We start from the raw sequence: 17,218 nt of genomic DNA, 5'->3' as shown, positions 1-17,218 counted from the left end.
ATTTCGGGAAAAGTTTAAAACATAAATTAAAGTAGCCAGTAGCACAAAGGAAAAAGAAGAATGGAATACAAATTAAACAGTTGGCAATTGTTTGCCAGCTTCTGTCAGTAGCGTAAGAATCGGTAGCCAGGGACCAGTTCTTTTATACGCCTTAACCCATTGTAGGCGTTGCACTTTTGCCTGGCGAAACTCATACAAATTTCATTTATAGTCGTACATTTCTTTTGAGATTGCTTGTGTCGCCCCCATTAACCGCCAAGTGCGCGCAATTACATGGGGTGTCTGGCAGAATGAAGTGGTTCCAGGGCTGAGAGAAGAAGAGAAGACCACCTCTCACTTGGGGTTCTTGTGCTTTACAGCTGATTTGCATTTTGGCTACGCTGCAGGAGGCAGCACCAGCAGCCGACCACAACCAGAATACGCGCAAAACGGTGGCAGAAGGTTGACTTTAGGATTTTGCCTACAGCTTTAGCAGCTTTTACTTTTTTACGTGCCAACAGAGGAGCACTTGTGGCATCCGGCAGCCAGCCAGCCCCCCCTCCTACCACACCAACCTTTCCATTGCCATTCATCCATCCACCCATCGTACAGCAATGCTGTCACATTTCCCGTTATGCCTCAACCGTCTGCTGAGTGTTTGGCTTAATGCAGGTAAACGAGTTTTTTATGTTGCCATGCCAAGAGGGGTCGAGGGGTAGGGTAGACTCCTTCCACCTTTTCTTTCTTTTCGCTGGGCGTGGCTTCATCTCGTGGTCCCTCTGTTTGCTTGGAGTCGCTGCTTAATGAGACATTTTTCGCCCATAAAAAGCAAGTGGTGCATGGGTAAGAAAAAAAAATTTAGATGAATCTCAGTTAAACCGCATAGCAAGTGCAGTTTATTGTATCCTCATTGCCAAAGGCTTCAATTGTCCAGCTGATATCTATAAATCAAGCTGCTTAAACGTGTATGTGTGTGTATGGCATTAAAATTAACCAACTAGCAGGCCAATAAACATTATCTACAGCCATCCGAAGCCTGAAAGGAGGAAGCTAAATGAAGCTTCTGCTGTGTTCCGGATACTGCCCAAGACGGCAATGACAGCCAAGTGATGAATTGTGCTCACGTTATCCATGAGAGCGAGAAGCAGAACGTCAGAGACTGATGACGGCGATGCGAGCTGATGGTGCTGGTCATATGGGGGCCATGTGTGTGTGTGTGTGTGTACGCCACTCGAACCAGCAGAACACACAGCATCTTCTTGGCTCCTGTCTCTCTGGCTTCTTCTTTTGGTGCTGCTGCTGGTGCTGGTGCTGTTGTTTTTCATGGCTGCAAAGCCTTTTTGATGCAGCAACCATAACTCATAGCGCCCGAAAAACACTTGCCCGGGAAAGGAGATAAAAACTATCATTTGCCAAAAGGTGAAGTGAGATTTTTGTGCTGGACGTCGACAACACGAGGCAGACGAGGCCAGGATGAGCTGCTGCCAAATGCCTTTTCACACGTTTTTATCGCACTACCAACCTGAGGCCATTTGTTTGCTGCTCCAGATGTTAAAGCTGCTTGCTGAGCGTCCCAGGGGACGGATGTCACTTGATGACTAGATGACTTGCTAACTCCCCAATCCCTCCCATATTTTCCTTTTCGCTTTTACCCCCTCTTACCACTTTTTTTTTGTATACCACACTTTCCGCGCCTAGGCCAAAGTTAGCTGCAGGATGACGCCATTGATTACACACATTCTCCTTATTCTCTTTTCCTCGCGTCTAGGAGTCAACTTGTCAGTCGACTGTCAACTCTATTTGAATATGTTTGTGTTTTTTTATTTTTTTTTATTTTGCTGCTTTTGTCTTTGCATATGTTTTTGCCCATTTGTTTATTGTTTTCGCCTTCCTTTTCATTCTCTGCCGTCGACATTGTGGCGCAAATTATTCATGAAGCGAATGAGCTCAACAAATCTGCGCCCTAGCCTCAGTCTCAGCCTCACCCTCAGACATAGCCAAGTGGCCTAATACATATTTTTGGCAAACCAAAAGTGGCGTAACCTCCAGCCTTTAACCTCCTCCTACAAGTGCTTAGTCCCCAGCACTTTGCATATTTCTATGTAGATATCTTTCTCTCGCTCTCTCTCTCTTTCTTGTGTCTAAGGGGACATCGGCATTTGTCTGAGGATTGTGAGCCGGTTAAATCGTATTAACTTTTACCGCCATAGCATCAATTGCCAAAGCTCCCAATCGGCAGAGAAAAAGAAAAGTCTGAAGGCTGTCGCCAAACTAAGTATATTAAAAATATATTGAGCCGATTACACACAGATACACACATCTATATACCATATATAGTAAAATAAATACAATGCTAAGTCTGGAGTCTATTCCAATTTCAATTCCGCCAAAAACTTGGCAGGCAGTCAAAAAATGGGGTGAAAAAGGCGGGAAACGGATTGGACGGAGGGGAGCAAGAAAAAAAACGAATCATAAGAAAATGCATTCACATGCAACATTGCCAAAAGGGTTTTCCAACCTCCTTCTTCGTCTCATTTATCCCTCTGCTACTTAAGTTGAATTCCTTTGGTTGCTGCTGTTGCTCCTGCTCTTGCTGACTCTGCCCAAAATGTTTATGGGAATCGTGGCGGTCTTCGTCCTGGGCCAGCACACATGCTTGTAAGTAGGTTTAAACTGCAATTTATCTAACACAAGGGGACGCCAGTCTCATGGTGGCATAAGGATAAGCATAAGCTTGCACGCCATTTTCTGCTTCCTTTCTGCTTGAGTTGTGGGTGAAGTCAGAACGGGTGGCAAAAACTTTGCATACATCTGTTTCTATGACTATGGCATTGGAAGCGGCTTTGAATCTATTATTTATACCGTACCATATGCCATTCCCTCTATCAATAAAACTAATTGTTGTTGCAATTGTTTGTTATGAATTTATTTGTTCAACCCCAACTACACACACACACACACACAAACACACATGACAGGGGCCTGTCTAATATAAACACACCAAGTTACAAGAGGTTTTATTTTATTTTGTTGGTTATACATACCATTTTCCCAAGCCAATTGAAGGTCATTTTTCAAATACTTTGAGCAAGATGTATGTGAATATACATACATAGTTTCTGGCAGAAAAGCTTATTGATTCTTGTTAAACGAAAAAAATAAATAAATCAAGACATTGGTCTACATACAAATGTCTGGAATGGATATCAAATTGCACTTACAATTCCATTTATGTGCCTCCCCATAAGTATGCAGCACAAATTGCTGGCACCAAACTCACAATAATTTTGCGATTGCTTACAAAAATATATTGAAAATAATTTCGAAAAAATATCAAATATAATATAAAATAGAACTGCAGCTGTCTATTTTAAACTGAACTATAAAAAAAAATCTTTCTGTTATATTATACTATAAACTGGCGCTCTAATTTAGCAGCCATACGAGTCATTGGTAACATTATACCAATTGGAAAACGTTTTAATTTTTAATAAAGTGTCGGCAATTATATATCAATTTAGCAATGCAAAAATGGTAAAGACTACCATTTTCGTTTGTTATGATATACATGTAAGCCATATATTTGTAGGTACGTATCTATCGACTAGTTATAAACTTACTTTAACGTGTGTTTGACTTGTGTGTATGTGTGTGCTTGCATGTATGTGAGTATTTATTCTCTTTTTGTAAACACAAAAGGCACTAATTATTAATATAATTGCAATTGCGGGTATTTGTCTAAACGCAGTTCAACGGGGGCCACCAGGCAACATCAACGTCATTGAACTGCCCCCGGGGGTTCTGAATAGGTAGGTATGTATGTATGTGTGTATGTATGTTTTATATTCACATAGTAAACAGAAGATCCTGGACAAGGGCACCTATTTATACATGTGTATGTATTAGTGATTGTCTCTCGGTGTGTGTGTGTGTGTGTGTGTACTGAGCAAAACATGCGTAAATTAATTTAATGTGCCTTATAAATATGTAAGCTGGGCCAGCTCAATAAATTTGTTGTTTTTTTTTTCCTTCTTGTTTGCTTTTGCCACGTGGCCTTTGGGCAGCAAGTCCTTTGCTCCTTGTGCCGTTGGTCGTCCTGCCCCTGCTGATGTTGTTGTCGACAAAGTTTGTTTTAGAATTTTTGAGCCCCAACTAATTGCTGCAAATTACAAATGATAATAGCCACAACACACGCTCAAGGTTATATGCCAGCAATTTATTTCATTTTCAACAAGCCAGCCCAGCCCAGCCTAACATAGCATGGCATAGCATAGGGATTGGAATTGGGGCTCTTTGGGACCCTATTCTGGGTCTCTTGGGCGCCTTGTAAAGCACTGTAAGAATTATTGGCTATTTATCAAGCGACGCGTTGGCGGCTCTTTGGCTGACTCTCGCCGTGGGTCATTAATGCAGACATTGTGCATTGACTTTGCGCGGCCCGCTAATTAAATATACAGTACATATGTGTGTGTGTGTGTACACAATACAACAAAAATTGGACATGAACACGGTCAGAGAGTTGGCGCCCATTAAAGGCGCGTTAATTGCGCTCAATTAATGGCAGCAGGTTAAACGTTAAGTAAAATTAAACAGACGCCAGGGACGGCTGCAGCATTTTTAATACCTATTAGCTAAACGAAAGGAAAGGCTTTACTCACCTCTGAACCGAATGGTCAACACAAGTAAAAACCGGCAACACTTTTCGACCTCAAAAGTAGGCAACACTTTTGCTCAAATACCTGAAACTTGGAAATTTAATCAAAGAGTTTTAATTTGATAAAGTTCAAAAAACATATTAAATATACCACGCCTACGTTAAATAAATGTTGAATACTTTTCCACTTTTATTTTCATAAATTATCAAATTTGAAAAGATCGAATAAGAAATACCTAAAGTAAAGCACTGCGAAGCACATCTTAGTGCAGGGTATCTAGTAGTGCATATTTGTACTTTACTTATTTATTTCCGTAGGTAATTCGTTTTCGCTTTTGTTTCTGTTATTGGCTTTTTATATATGCTAATAAATCCTGCACAAACAACTTTAACTTTAACTGGTTACGACACAATCCTCCGGGCAGCACTTTAGCCAAAGCTAAATCTTGGCCGTAGCATCATCAGCATCAACAGCAGCAAAGAAAATGGAGAAACGAAAGAGGATGGTGAAGGGCTAGTGGAAGACCGCCATCAGGCATTGTAAATTTATTTGGCTAATTAAAATATGTTGCATGCTAATGGAGCAGTGTCTGTGGCTTGGTTCAGCTCGTTCTGGGCTGGGCTGGGCTGGATTGGATTGCTAATGCTATGCCAGCATGCAGACCCGCATGGAATATCCTCCTCACTATAAACATACCTATACAACACACACACACACACCGAGTTAACGAGCCGGAAGTGCTGCACATTTCTGAGAGTCCAGACTATGATTATGCCAGCCAGTTGATGATGAAAGTGATTAAAACGTAACTGATTAAAACCATAAAAAATGCAGATGCTGCTGCAGCTGCACTCTCAAGGAGTCTCTTCTTTCGCCGGGCAGGGCAAAGCAGATGCTTTAATTGAGGTAAAATCATAAATGTTATAAATCATTTTTAATTTTATGCTCTGTGCTTGAAAGGAAATCAAGTGGATCGATAAGATTGATTGCTACTGGTTAAAGCTGATGCTAATGAGGGCAAAGATACGGGTTTATTAGCTAATAAACTTGATTTTATAATTCAGAATACTTTGTGTGCATTAAAAATTTAAAGATTAATTGACGCACAGAACATCTCTCTTAATGTTCAAGTTATCGTCTGTTGACCTAAAATCAAGAGCCAAGCTTTCAATATTCTCAACAGTTACATTTTTAATTTGCATAAACTGCTATTGGCAGGACATTAATGATTTTACCTTCACTATTATCATTTGAAAGCCATTAAGCCTAATAAACTTGAGCGAAAATGTTTTTAACTGAACCAACAAACCCTTCTACGTGCCACTCGAGTGAGTGCTCTTCAAAAATAATGACTACTAATGGTAATGAATTCTTAAAAACAGCTTTATCAGTTGCAATTTTCATTGTTGAAATTGCTTAGCAAACTTTGCCACAATAATGTCTAACTCAAAGTTGAGTACAAACTTGAAGCTGAAGTTGAAGCTGCAGTTGACTCTGATGCCCTGCCTGTATGGAGTTCATTGAGATTGTGTGTGGAGTATGTAAGCTTCGTTTGCTCCTTGGTCGTTTCTCTGCACTAAGTGAACGTTAACATTCGTAGCCAACCACTAAGCTCCACTAACGCCCACTCCACTAATTCATTAATTACGAAATCACTTCGAGTGAGCTTCCGATCACATCACCATCATCCAAAACTGGATAAAAGGAGAAAGCGAATGAAAGCACTCTGTGTGAAGAAGATGGAAAATATGAAGTAATGGTATGAGAATTAGATTGAGATGAGGGTGGGACGATGAAGTAGTAGACCATCAGCCAATGCCAAGTGAAGGCAATGGCAACTTCAATTAAGTTAAGTCAGTTTCCTCATTTCGACGATGTTGCCCAAATGTTGTCGTTTGTTTCAGCGCTTCAGCTTTTTACATCATTAGCATTTCAGTTGAGTTCAGTTCAGTTCTGTTCAGAACTCGGTTCTCTCTCTGACTGTGACTTCAGTTGTTCCCTGTGTCCCTGTGCCCCGTGCCCCGCTTCTGGCGCAAATTCGCAAATTTTCCCATCATTAGCATTCAAGGCAATGAAACAAATACACTTAGTGCTGGTGCGGGATTTAGAGAGTGGGCGCCGAGGTGAGGGGAAGGAACTACCATCCCCAATGCCAGAGGCAAGTAACATCATCACCAAAACAACAAGGAGTGACAGGGAGGAGAGGGAGTGGCAGTTTCGGGAGTAAGCGAGGTGGAGTGTGAAGGCTGAAGGCTGATAGAGAGAAGTAGCTCCAAAGTTAACACAATATTTTTATTCATCCTAAGCACTGAGACTGAATCTGACTGAATCAGACAAACATTCACACATAAGCTTTAATACGTTCGCACAAGTTCAATTAGAGAGAAGACGACATCCCCTTGTTGAAGTCCTCGTCCCTTTCCCCACTCTCTCTCTCTCTCTCAATTCGGTTTCAATGTTTTGTCTTAGGCGGGGGGTGCTCTCTATGAGTATTTGTCTCTCTATCTTGATTTTATTATGCTTGCGCACTTCCCCAACCGCAGCGAGGTCAGCACAAAACATCAAATAGAAATAGCCAGTGCCCAGTGGCCACAGATAGAGAGAGAGAGAGAGAGAACGATGTTGTCTCTGTCTACACTTTCTTCGCCTTTCTCTTAGTCCATGACTGCCTTGTCACAGCTCGACCAACACTTGGGACCCAACAACGTTGAGAGCTGGGGCTAATCAGAAATGTTTTACTTATAAATCCTTTGGTATGCGTTCTACGTATCTCATTTTCGTTGCGCACAATTTACGATATATATATATGTATATGGAAGACCTATCCGGGCATCCTGTGTCCTATACCCTTCTCGCCCAGTGTTTGTATATTGGTTTGCCATTTAATGGGAAACATGTCTGCGAATTGCTGTTTAGCATTTGCTGTGATTCGAATGCCTGGCCGAAAAAGTTTTCTCGGTCAGGCTGAAAGTTTTAATACCTTTTGTCAATTGATTTTCGTGTGGGATCTCTGGGTCAGCTTCGAATGTTCTGCCTGATGGAACTAATTGTTCTGGAAATCTCTTTCGGCTCGATTAACCCGACATTAAAGGAGATTAACCTTCGCATCAGAAATGGGTTGACGTCTCCAAGCTCTTAACAACAACAACAACAACTACAAACATCAATAAATGCAAAAGGTATTGACAGTCAGCCCAAGGTGAATATTATAGAGGTTATAAAAATTGCTTCATTTAATTTTTATAAAACAAAAGGCAAATGAAACGCACACATGTAAGAATAAGTATATGAAGAAACAGCAGGTCATCAAAAGGAAATAAGAAAGTTTTCATAAACGCCATGTAAAGGAATTTATAAAAGTTTAAATTCTTTCCGGGAGGGAAAAAGGACTACCAACTTACTATATTACCTACCTATATTATTAACAAATGATGACATTTTCGAAAATAGCCATAACTATTATCAAAAGAAACCTTGATCTATTAATGTTTAGTTGGAATTTCAAGCCAAGGGGGCAACAAATACATAACTCCTTTGAATTTAGTTCAAGTACTTTGAAACATTATCAGACTTAGCCCAATTCTTGGTGATTCTGAAAACACCCATCTTTATTTTATGAGAACTCACGACAAAAATGTTGCCGATTAGGAAGAGAGTTTTTTTGAATAATAACCGTGAATCGAAATGAAAACTAAAGTAAATTTTTATTAAGTGGGCTTTCTGTCAAGGCAAGATATGAAAGTCGCTCAAAGGTCTCATTATTGCATATTTAACTTTTAAAATTTATGTGCGTGTGTGTTTGTGTGTGTGTGTGTGTAACGTTTAAATTACAATTATGAAATCGCATGTCATAAATGGCAGCAAATTAATTTCGTACAAATTATGGATGCACACATAATATTGTAATTTCGTATTTACATAATTAATTAAATTCTGTTTTCATTTTTTTCGTTGTCGTTGTTGTTATTGTTGTTGTTGTTGTTGCCTTTGATATCTGATTTGATAAAGATATGAATGGCAAAAGTCGACAGACATTCAATTGAAGGCGCTCGGAATTTTGCCTGTCGATGCAGATATTTAATTAACAGTAACACAATTTTCTCCCCTTTTTGTTTTGTTGTGTTGGTGTTGCTTTTATTTGTTTCGGCATTGACATTTGTCACGTAAATGTTGTCGGATTTGCGATGCTTATGTAATAAGCCATAAAAAGTTAATAACAATGACATTGTCCAACAAAGGGAACAAACTGATGTGCTTCTCTCGATACAATTCATAGTGAGAATATGCTGGGCAACAATGAACTCTGAAAGAACCTTCAATATGGTTATGGGCAAACGTGCAGGATTTATTCCCATCATCGCCATTCCTCTGATGTGTAGTGTGGACCAGAATTGAGCTGGACTAACGAAGCTACTGCTACTAACGCTGCTGGCCAGCGGCATTCAAACTAACTCACAGCATTCCGAGTCTCACTCTCTCTCTCTCTCCCTTAGCATTCGTATCCGTTTCCGTATCGCGCATACGCCCCGTTGGTAGGCGTTGATGAACTGACAATTTGTGTCAACTGCCGCAGCCACAGAGCAAAGGGCAGGACCAGGCTCTTCTGCTATACCTTCTGTGCATAGGCAACGCCCTCAAATAAATGTATTTTCGAACACAAACGCCATTATTCGCTCAGAGTCGTTCGTCAGGACTGCGTTACTGCGGGTTGGGTTGGTGGTTGGGTAAGGGGAAGGTAGGCATAATAAAAATTATTCGCTTCATGTTGCGCCTGGCCAAGGGGCAAAATATTTCACTAGGACGAATGTGAACCATATGGCTCCACAGTGGCTGAGACTCCGCGTGTGTCAGTCTGTGTGTGTGTGTATGTATGTGTGTGTGCAAGCGGCACGGGAATTATTAACTTGTAATGTGCCCTGCATAGCGTTTTTAATAAAAGCAGAGCAAAGCACGACGTGACCAGCTGAGCAGTAACCTGATGACGATGACACCACGTGTGTGTGCCACAGGGCTAACACATTCACACACACGCAGACACACTTATCACACACACACACACACACACACTCATCGAGGACATCCAGGACACGGACGAGCCTTATACATTTTTATGTCGTCAATGAAGTGACAGAATAAAATTTTTTGTTTTGCATTGATTGCTTCGTCCGGTCCAAGGGCTTGAACATGGGCATGGACATGGTAAAACATATAGTTGCCAGCGATTGAATAAACGAGCGCTGTGGGAATCAGTGCGCCAACTGTACACACACACACACACACGCACACACACATACAGAGAGACGCAGACACACGTAAACGCTTTAAGTTAAAGCTGAACAAACAGATTTCATTCTGTTGTTGGTCTCTTTTGACCGGGATACTAAGGGACTGGGCCAGGACCGCTGTCCGGTACCGGACAGAGGACAATTGCTACCCATTTCCGACTTCGATCTTGGGCAGTGTGGGTCCTGTGTGAGGATTTAATGCGGCGTCATGGCATCATCAGAAACTTTATCAATTAAACTTGGCTATTTTTTATGCGGGGACACGCTGCCCGCAGGGTGTTTCAACTATGCCAGCCAACTGGTGACACCGCAAGGCCCTGTCCAATGCTCCCGAAGGCAATGAAAAACAATGATGAGAGATGCGTGCAATGTGATACAGTGGCTCTTGTAATGGATGGGACAACAGCAACAGCAGCCACCACCACTCATTCGGGTTGAACATGAATGGGCCACGGCCAGTAAGTAGTTAATCAGAAGTAAGTAGACCATTAATTTATAAGAGTTTTATTGTGAATGAAGCTCTTATTTATGCAGAGAGTATTTAATCAGAACCACCATTCAGCCACTTAAATGGTTCTTAAACTGAACCATCACAAATAAGTACATATGTATATATGCATAAGCATATCAATGGAAAATACTCTTATTCATATGCTTTTATCGTGAAATTGGATCGTTTGAGTCCCAGGTGTTTTATTGATACATTCCTTTACTCTCTGGTCTTAACTGAAAAGTTTTTAAATTAAGAGAAATTGCTTTTACAATAACCTTCATCAAAAACTGAGCTTACTAAATTAGATTTCTAATATCCAATGCTATGTCTGGGTTAAATAGTCCCTAAATACAATAAATACATAAAGAATGAAGCTAATAAATTTTCAGCATACATTTATTATTAATGTATTCAAATAGTTTTAGATTTTCCGCATAAATTTGCATATTTAACTTAAAACTGTATTTTCTACTCAATTGGACAATAAATCTGGTTTAGAGAATATTCATTTGGGCGAGCTTGAAAATCAATAATGAATGGCCACTACAATTCTCGTTTACCCTTGGTTCATTCGTTAACTAGTTATTATTATTTTTATTATTTGGTTTTGTGACTTTCGTTAGTATTAAATTTAAGAAAGCTTTTCATTTGCTGATAAGCATCTTTAAATGAATGGGGCGACGATCATCTTGGATGGCTTAGGACAAGGGCTTAGTAGGAATTTCTTGACTTTTGCACCACCATTCAGCCATTTCTCAAGCGGGCCGCAATTTCATAAACATTACCACACGCACTTAGGTGCGTCCTCCACCAGCTCCTTGGGCACCACTCTAACAAATTGTGCCATAGAGAGAATGAGAGAGTGAGACCCTGCCTGATGCGCAGATAGAAGAAGCCTTTAGCAGCATCCGCTGCAGTTGTTTGCTAGTAGTTTTGCAGGTGCTACGCTGGAAACAAACGGCGCTAAGATGGCTCTAAGACCATCGCGTCACTCTAAACCGCAACCGCATTTAACCTCTTGTCTCTGCCCCCCAACTCCTTGCTGCAGGTCCCCTACTGTGTCTGGTCCTGTCGTTGTTTCTGCTGCTGCAACTCGTTTTGCCCACTTCGCAAACGCCGACCCCAAGACCAAAAACTTTTGTGAGCATTCCCTACGCTTTGTTTGAATGTTCGCCCAACCCAAAGAGCCACCACATTCACATCCACGCCCCCATGCCATCGTTTTCTCTTGTTTTTTTTTTGTTTGGTTTTGCTTGTGCCAGCAAAAAGAGAGTGAAACCCAGAGCAGCTGCAGCCCTTTTTGCATGGATGCATTGTTGTCGCCTCTGTCTCGGTCTGCGTCGCTGCTACTGCTGCTGGTTGCACTGCGTTGGTTTTAATTACAAAAGTTACGTATACGTCCTGTGCGCCGTCGGGGTGTCCTGCAGGTGTTGCAGCTGCTGTCGCTGCTCTCTCTTCTCTGACTGCCTGCCAATGTGACTTGGATGGTTCATATTCTGGCTGCCAGGTGACGCTCAGGTTCAGATTCAAGTCGTCGGTTCCGTTCGAGCACGTTAATTACCGTTGCAGGTGAATGGAAGGAAAATCCGCCGTGTGGGTTCTTTTTGGCCCCTGTTTGTTAGAAGAAGGGAGGGAGAAAGAGAGAAAACGAGAGAGAGAGATAATGGCAAGGCAGGAAACATGGCCAAAAATTTTGTGGGTTAACGCTTTATAAGCTATATAACTGTATAATTAGTGCCATTTCTCTGTATACAAAATGCACCGAATGAGAGGTTTATGTGCGTTGCTATTGCCATTGTCGTTGTTGTAATTGTATTTGTATGTAAATGTTGTTGCTGGCCAGTTTTATATACTCGCCACTCATCTACGTCGCCCATCCATCCCCCTCCACACCCCACCAACCCACCTCCAAAAAGCTCTTGTGGCAGTTTCGAGTAGTGTTGTGTCGCTGCAAATGAATTCTAATTTTTTGCGCAAACTTTAAAACAAAGCATAGTTGGCCATATAAACTTGCCAGAACGCACACAGAGAGAATGAGAGAACTTTGTGTATATGTATATAAAAGTACTTACTATGTACATGTGCAATAAATTCGTATGCATATAAAACCAGTTAACAGTAAAGTTGGATTATACGCAACACCCAACACAACAATATTGAAATCGAAATCAACTCTTTAATTGCCCAACAGGCAGATGACTTGGCTCTCTCTCTCACTCTGCCTGTCTGTCGCTTTGCGGCTTTAATAATTTAGCCAAATCCACACAAAATGCAAGCCACAAGTCTTCAATTTGATGCATTTTGTTAGATTGTTTCATTTAGTTTTTATTAGTTAATCCACAAAATATGCCAAAAACTTTACAATCTTGTTGATTTAATAATTGACTGTGGCCAAAGAGAGGATTTGCATTATTATTGCTGTAACTAATAGTTTTATGTGCAGCAAATTTATTTATTTATTTATGCAAGGCTAGTAGATGACTTGAAATAAATAAAAGCAATTTTATTGTTGTACCTAAAAGTCTTTTTTTTTTTATGCCCACAAAATTGTATCTTGTATCTCGAAAACGCAAGCTGCATACATTAGATTTATTACTCTACAATTAATTGCCAAAGCAGAGGTAGACAGCAGTGCAAAAGCCTTAAAGTGATACATACATACATATTGGTCGAAATGGTAATAATTATTAATTAATTAATCATTAGAATAAACATACAATTCAATATTGCAAACTCATTTCATAATTCAGACTCATGAATTGTAAGATACTTCTAAGCCTTTTCATTTTAGTTTCAATTAAATTAAGATTTAAATAATGACTACAAAAGATTTGATTTTTTATGGTTTATAGAACCAATCTTAAAAAGGCTAAATAGTTGTTTATAAAACCCTTCAAAATTTTGAATCTTTTAAAAAATTATATTTTAATTTAGGAAGATCATAAACGGCATAAAAAAAGTGTTGTAGTACAAAGGATTAAAAGAGAGACCTAACGTTTTTGTGCCCATTTTAAACTTTTGAACGTATTCAACAACTTGGCCTAGGCACAGCTCTAGCATTAGTAGGTACATTAAAATAGTTTTTGTAGGTTTAAATATTTTTTAAATCCCATGCCAAATTTAAGAATTTGGTAAGCCAAAGCCCCATCTTCAGTGCTGAAAACTTGGGCTGATGTTCAGAGTTAAGTTTTGATATATTTTACAAAAACTGTTTAATAAATTTTGAAACTAACTTTTTTGAGGGAACTTCTTGTTGCCATGTTATCTTGGGGTTAGCTACTTTATGAAAGAAACTCTTTATCGTTGGTTAACTTTACACACCGTCAAAATACTTTCTAGATTTTCCACTTTGCATAATCCGCATAGTATGCACTGGGAAAGAGCTTTTCATTTAGCTAATCTCCACTGTAAGCATATATTCTGGCATGCTTATTATAACCGTAGCCATGGTTGTGGCTATGTCTGTGAAAGTGTGGCTGTGGGGGGAAGTACCCCATGTATGAATATTGCCATGAGTATGGGAGTAGTCAGTGAGTGGGTGGGTGGGTGGTATGAACGAAAGTGGATGAGTGAGTCAGTGTGCCAGTCAGGCAGTGAGTGGAGAAGTATCGCTCGGAATGGGTGATTGGGGGGTGTGTACACAATTTTGTTTTATGGTTTTTTAGTTATGAAACTGAAACTGTATTACATATGTAACGCCAACCATGTAACAAAAACAAAACAGTTTAAAGTGGCGTCGCCGACCCGTCGACCGACCGACCGACCGACACACATATTTACCCAACATTTTTTGCTCACTTAAAAAACAAAAAATGAAAAATATTAAAAGAGAAAGAACAAAAAAAAAAAAAAGCCAACAACAACAACATTGATGGTATGACTATATGTGGAAAGATGGGGGGGGGGAGCTGTTCACCCGGGGCTGTTCGTTCCCAGGGCTACCAACCTAAAGCGCAGATAATATAAATGTTGTTTAAAGTTTAAACGCAAGAGCCGCAGTGGAAGTGCCCCCAACATACTACCGCACTTGGCATTCGATGTGCGATGTGGTCCCTATAGTAGTCATAAAGTGCCTGGCACTGGCCATGGATGAAATTGAACATTCCTGAGTTGAAAGCTGCTAAAGCTGTGCATATGTAAATGGACGCCAGTAAAGCGCATTTTCATCCAACTCTCTCGAGAAGCAGCAGTAGGTGGCACTCCTTGATACTCCAGGGCCATTCCAAAGTCTCTCTAGCATTGAGAATGCGAGTGGATGTGTGTGAGTGTGTGTGTGTGTGTGTGTGTGTGGGAACAGAGTCTCTTCAGCCGTTTATTTGAATGCAATTGACTGAAGGCTTAGCCAACGAAATGTGAGGCCTGGCTGGGCTTAGTCTGCTGGCGACATGTTGGCTTCTGGCTGAGCCATTTGATAGACAGACCCGACCAACAGACAGACAGACAGACAGAGAGACGTACGGCAACAGCAACAACAACAACCAGTTGCAACATTCGTAGCAACAACACGCATACATGTATTTCCGTATCCGCATCCGTTTCCGCTTTGTGCATTGCAAAGCAACAGCAGCAAAAGGAAGGAGACCTGAAAACTACCATAGTAGCTACACGGCAATGGTGGAATAGTGGTTGGGTTGGAGGGGGGAGACGTTTGCGAATGGCTGTAGGCAAAAAGGCAGTGACAACTGTCATGCTTTTATGGCCACATTTGCCAATTGTTTGCTGAATTGTTGACGTAAATGTCACTCGGATGAAAGGCTCGGCTGTGGCTCCCAGCTCCTGCTACGGACATGCAGGGACATCAAGCATAAAGGCACGGAGAGTCAAGGGAATGGAAGTGGGGTGCGAGTGTTGTCGGTAGGTGGGAAAATGGGCGTGGTGGATCCGTCATCGTCTTGTCGTCATCGCATTATTGCTTCTTTGTTGCTGTTGCTGTCTTCTTGGTTCGTGTTCCTTTTGACAGTCGCCGTAGTTAATCTTATTTAAGGGACAGTCGGCCGAATGTCTGATAACTGACGGCTTAAAGGCGAACGAACGAACGCCGACCCAGTCAATTCTGCAAGCCAAACCGGATGCTTCGGACAATTCGCAATCCACACCTGTTGTACCCCATAATCATTTTGTAATCCGTCGTCGTCGTCGTCATGTAATACAGTCGAAACTGGCATAAAGCCTTTCAACCATAAATTCTTATTAAAGAGCAAAAATAAATGAATGTAAAATACTCATAAGGAATTCAAGGAATAAAAGGGGATTCTCTTTAACTGATGTACATAAGTGAATATGCAAATGGAAATTGAAACTTGACCAAATTGAATTGAAATGGCAAAGTAAGAGATTTTCAGTCACTTAACTATCAATAACCCGAAAATAAAACAAACAAAAATAAAATTTAAAGTCATGACAGCTTTCAAAGGTGAAGATTTTCTTACTTAAATAGAGAAAAGTAACTATTAAAGTTGAATATGCCAATTTGTGGATTGTTTTGTTGCCTCATGCGGTTTTTTTTTTACTTATTTTGATGTGCCTTGGAATGCTTTTTAGCATTGCCTTCGAATTGCGTTTATTAGTCAAACAAGCCGCGTGCACATGGCCAAATGGGTTATGATAATAGTTACAGTTAGTTGCAACTTGGATGGCTTGGTAGCTGGCCAGAAGAGTGGCAGCAAGCTGAGGCATGCAATTCTTCTCTGCCTCATCATGATATACCTTCCGCTTGGTCGCCGCTGCGTTGTTGGTTTTAATTCAATTTAACAATCGCCGTTTTTTTTCGCACATTTTTTGCTTTCTTTTTTTGTTGCTTCCTTCTGCGCTTTTTTGCCCTATTTTGGTGATGCGCCACTCCAGTGCGGCGTTGTATGTGTTCCCCAGCAGCAGCAGCAGCAACCGGAAGCAACTCACGGGTGGGCGGGTAGCTGGTTCGGGGGCATGGCAACAGCCATTAGTGCAAATGAAATTGCATTTTGTGTGCCCCAAACACTCAAAGAAATTTAATCAAAGGCGATGCGCTCGCTTGTCGGAATGCTTGCCATATTTTCCTACATACATTTCTGCAACGTTTTATTCTCCCCCCCCTCTCTCTCTTTCTGTTACTGCTATTATTATTTTTATTATTATTAAATCGACTGCAACGATTTGCAACGCTACATTTGCTGTTCTCTCTCTCTTTGGCTCACAACAACTTTCCGTCTCGCAAAATAATTGCTGATAATATTTTTGGATATTTCATAAATGTATATTGAATGGACTGGAAGTTTTCTGCCGCCGCCTCATCAAAAGTCCGTCTCCTGAAGGCAAATGATGAAATGCTCAGTGTTTCGACCAGATAAAGATATTTGAGCCTAACAATTGCTTGGCCTACCTTGGAATATACATTTGACAGCCTCCATCCGACATCCAATCCAACTGTCTGCCAGTCCACCTGTCTGTCTTTTTGCCTGTTTCTGATTATGTTCATAATGACCATGTGTGTGTGTGTTTGTGTGTGTGTGCGCAATGCGCATGCATTTCGAGGCTATGGAGAGGCTATTGTGGAGTAATTGAAATATATTCATCATCATTTGGAAGCATTTTGGACATTTGAATCAGCTTATAGCCCAAACCTGAGAGCAGGCAATCTATTCAAATAAATGATGAATAGCGTTGCATTAAATAACAGGCCCATATCCATGTTCTGTGGGTGTTGGTGTATGGTGTGTTTCTGATAGTGTGGGCGTGTGTAGTCTGTTATCGCATTAGCTTAATGAATGCTCGCTCTAGAACTAGGTTTGCCTACCAAAACAATGAACCAAAACTTTACAATAGAAAAT

General features: G+C 40.7%; 1 long non-coding RNA gene across 1 annotated transcript; it reads right to left on the bottom strand.

The window, feature by feature from the left end:
- Nucleotides 1-16,630: 16,630 nt before the first annotated feature.
- LOC124462129 lies at nt 16,631-17,188 on the bottom strand. The gene is made up of 2 exons (XR_006955406.1): nt 16,771-17,188; nt 16,631-16,696 (listed from the first exon to the last, which is right to left on the bottom strand). It is a non-coding gene; the product is annotated as an uncharacterized LOC124462129 (long non-coding RNA).
- Between the last annotated feature and the right edge of the window lie 30 nt (nt 17,189-17,218).

Source organism: Drosophila willistoni, chromosome 3R, assembly GCF_018902025.1.
Source record: "Drosophila willistoni isolate 14030-0811.24 chromosome 3R, UCI_dwil_1.1, whole genome shotgun sequence".
NCBI lineage: Eukaryota > Metazoa > Arthropoda > Insecta > Diptera > Drosophilidae > Drosophila > Drosophila willistoni.
This window is presented reverse-complemented; position numbering and strand designations above follow the sequence as displayed.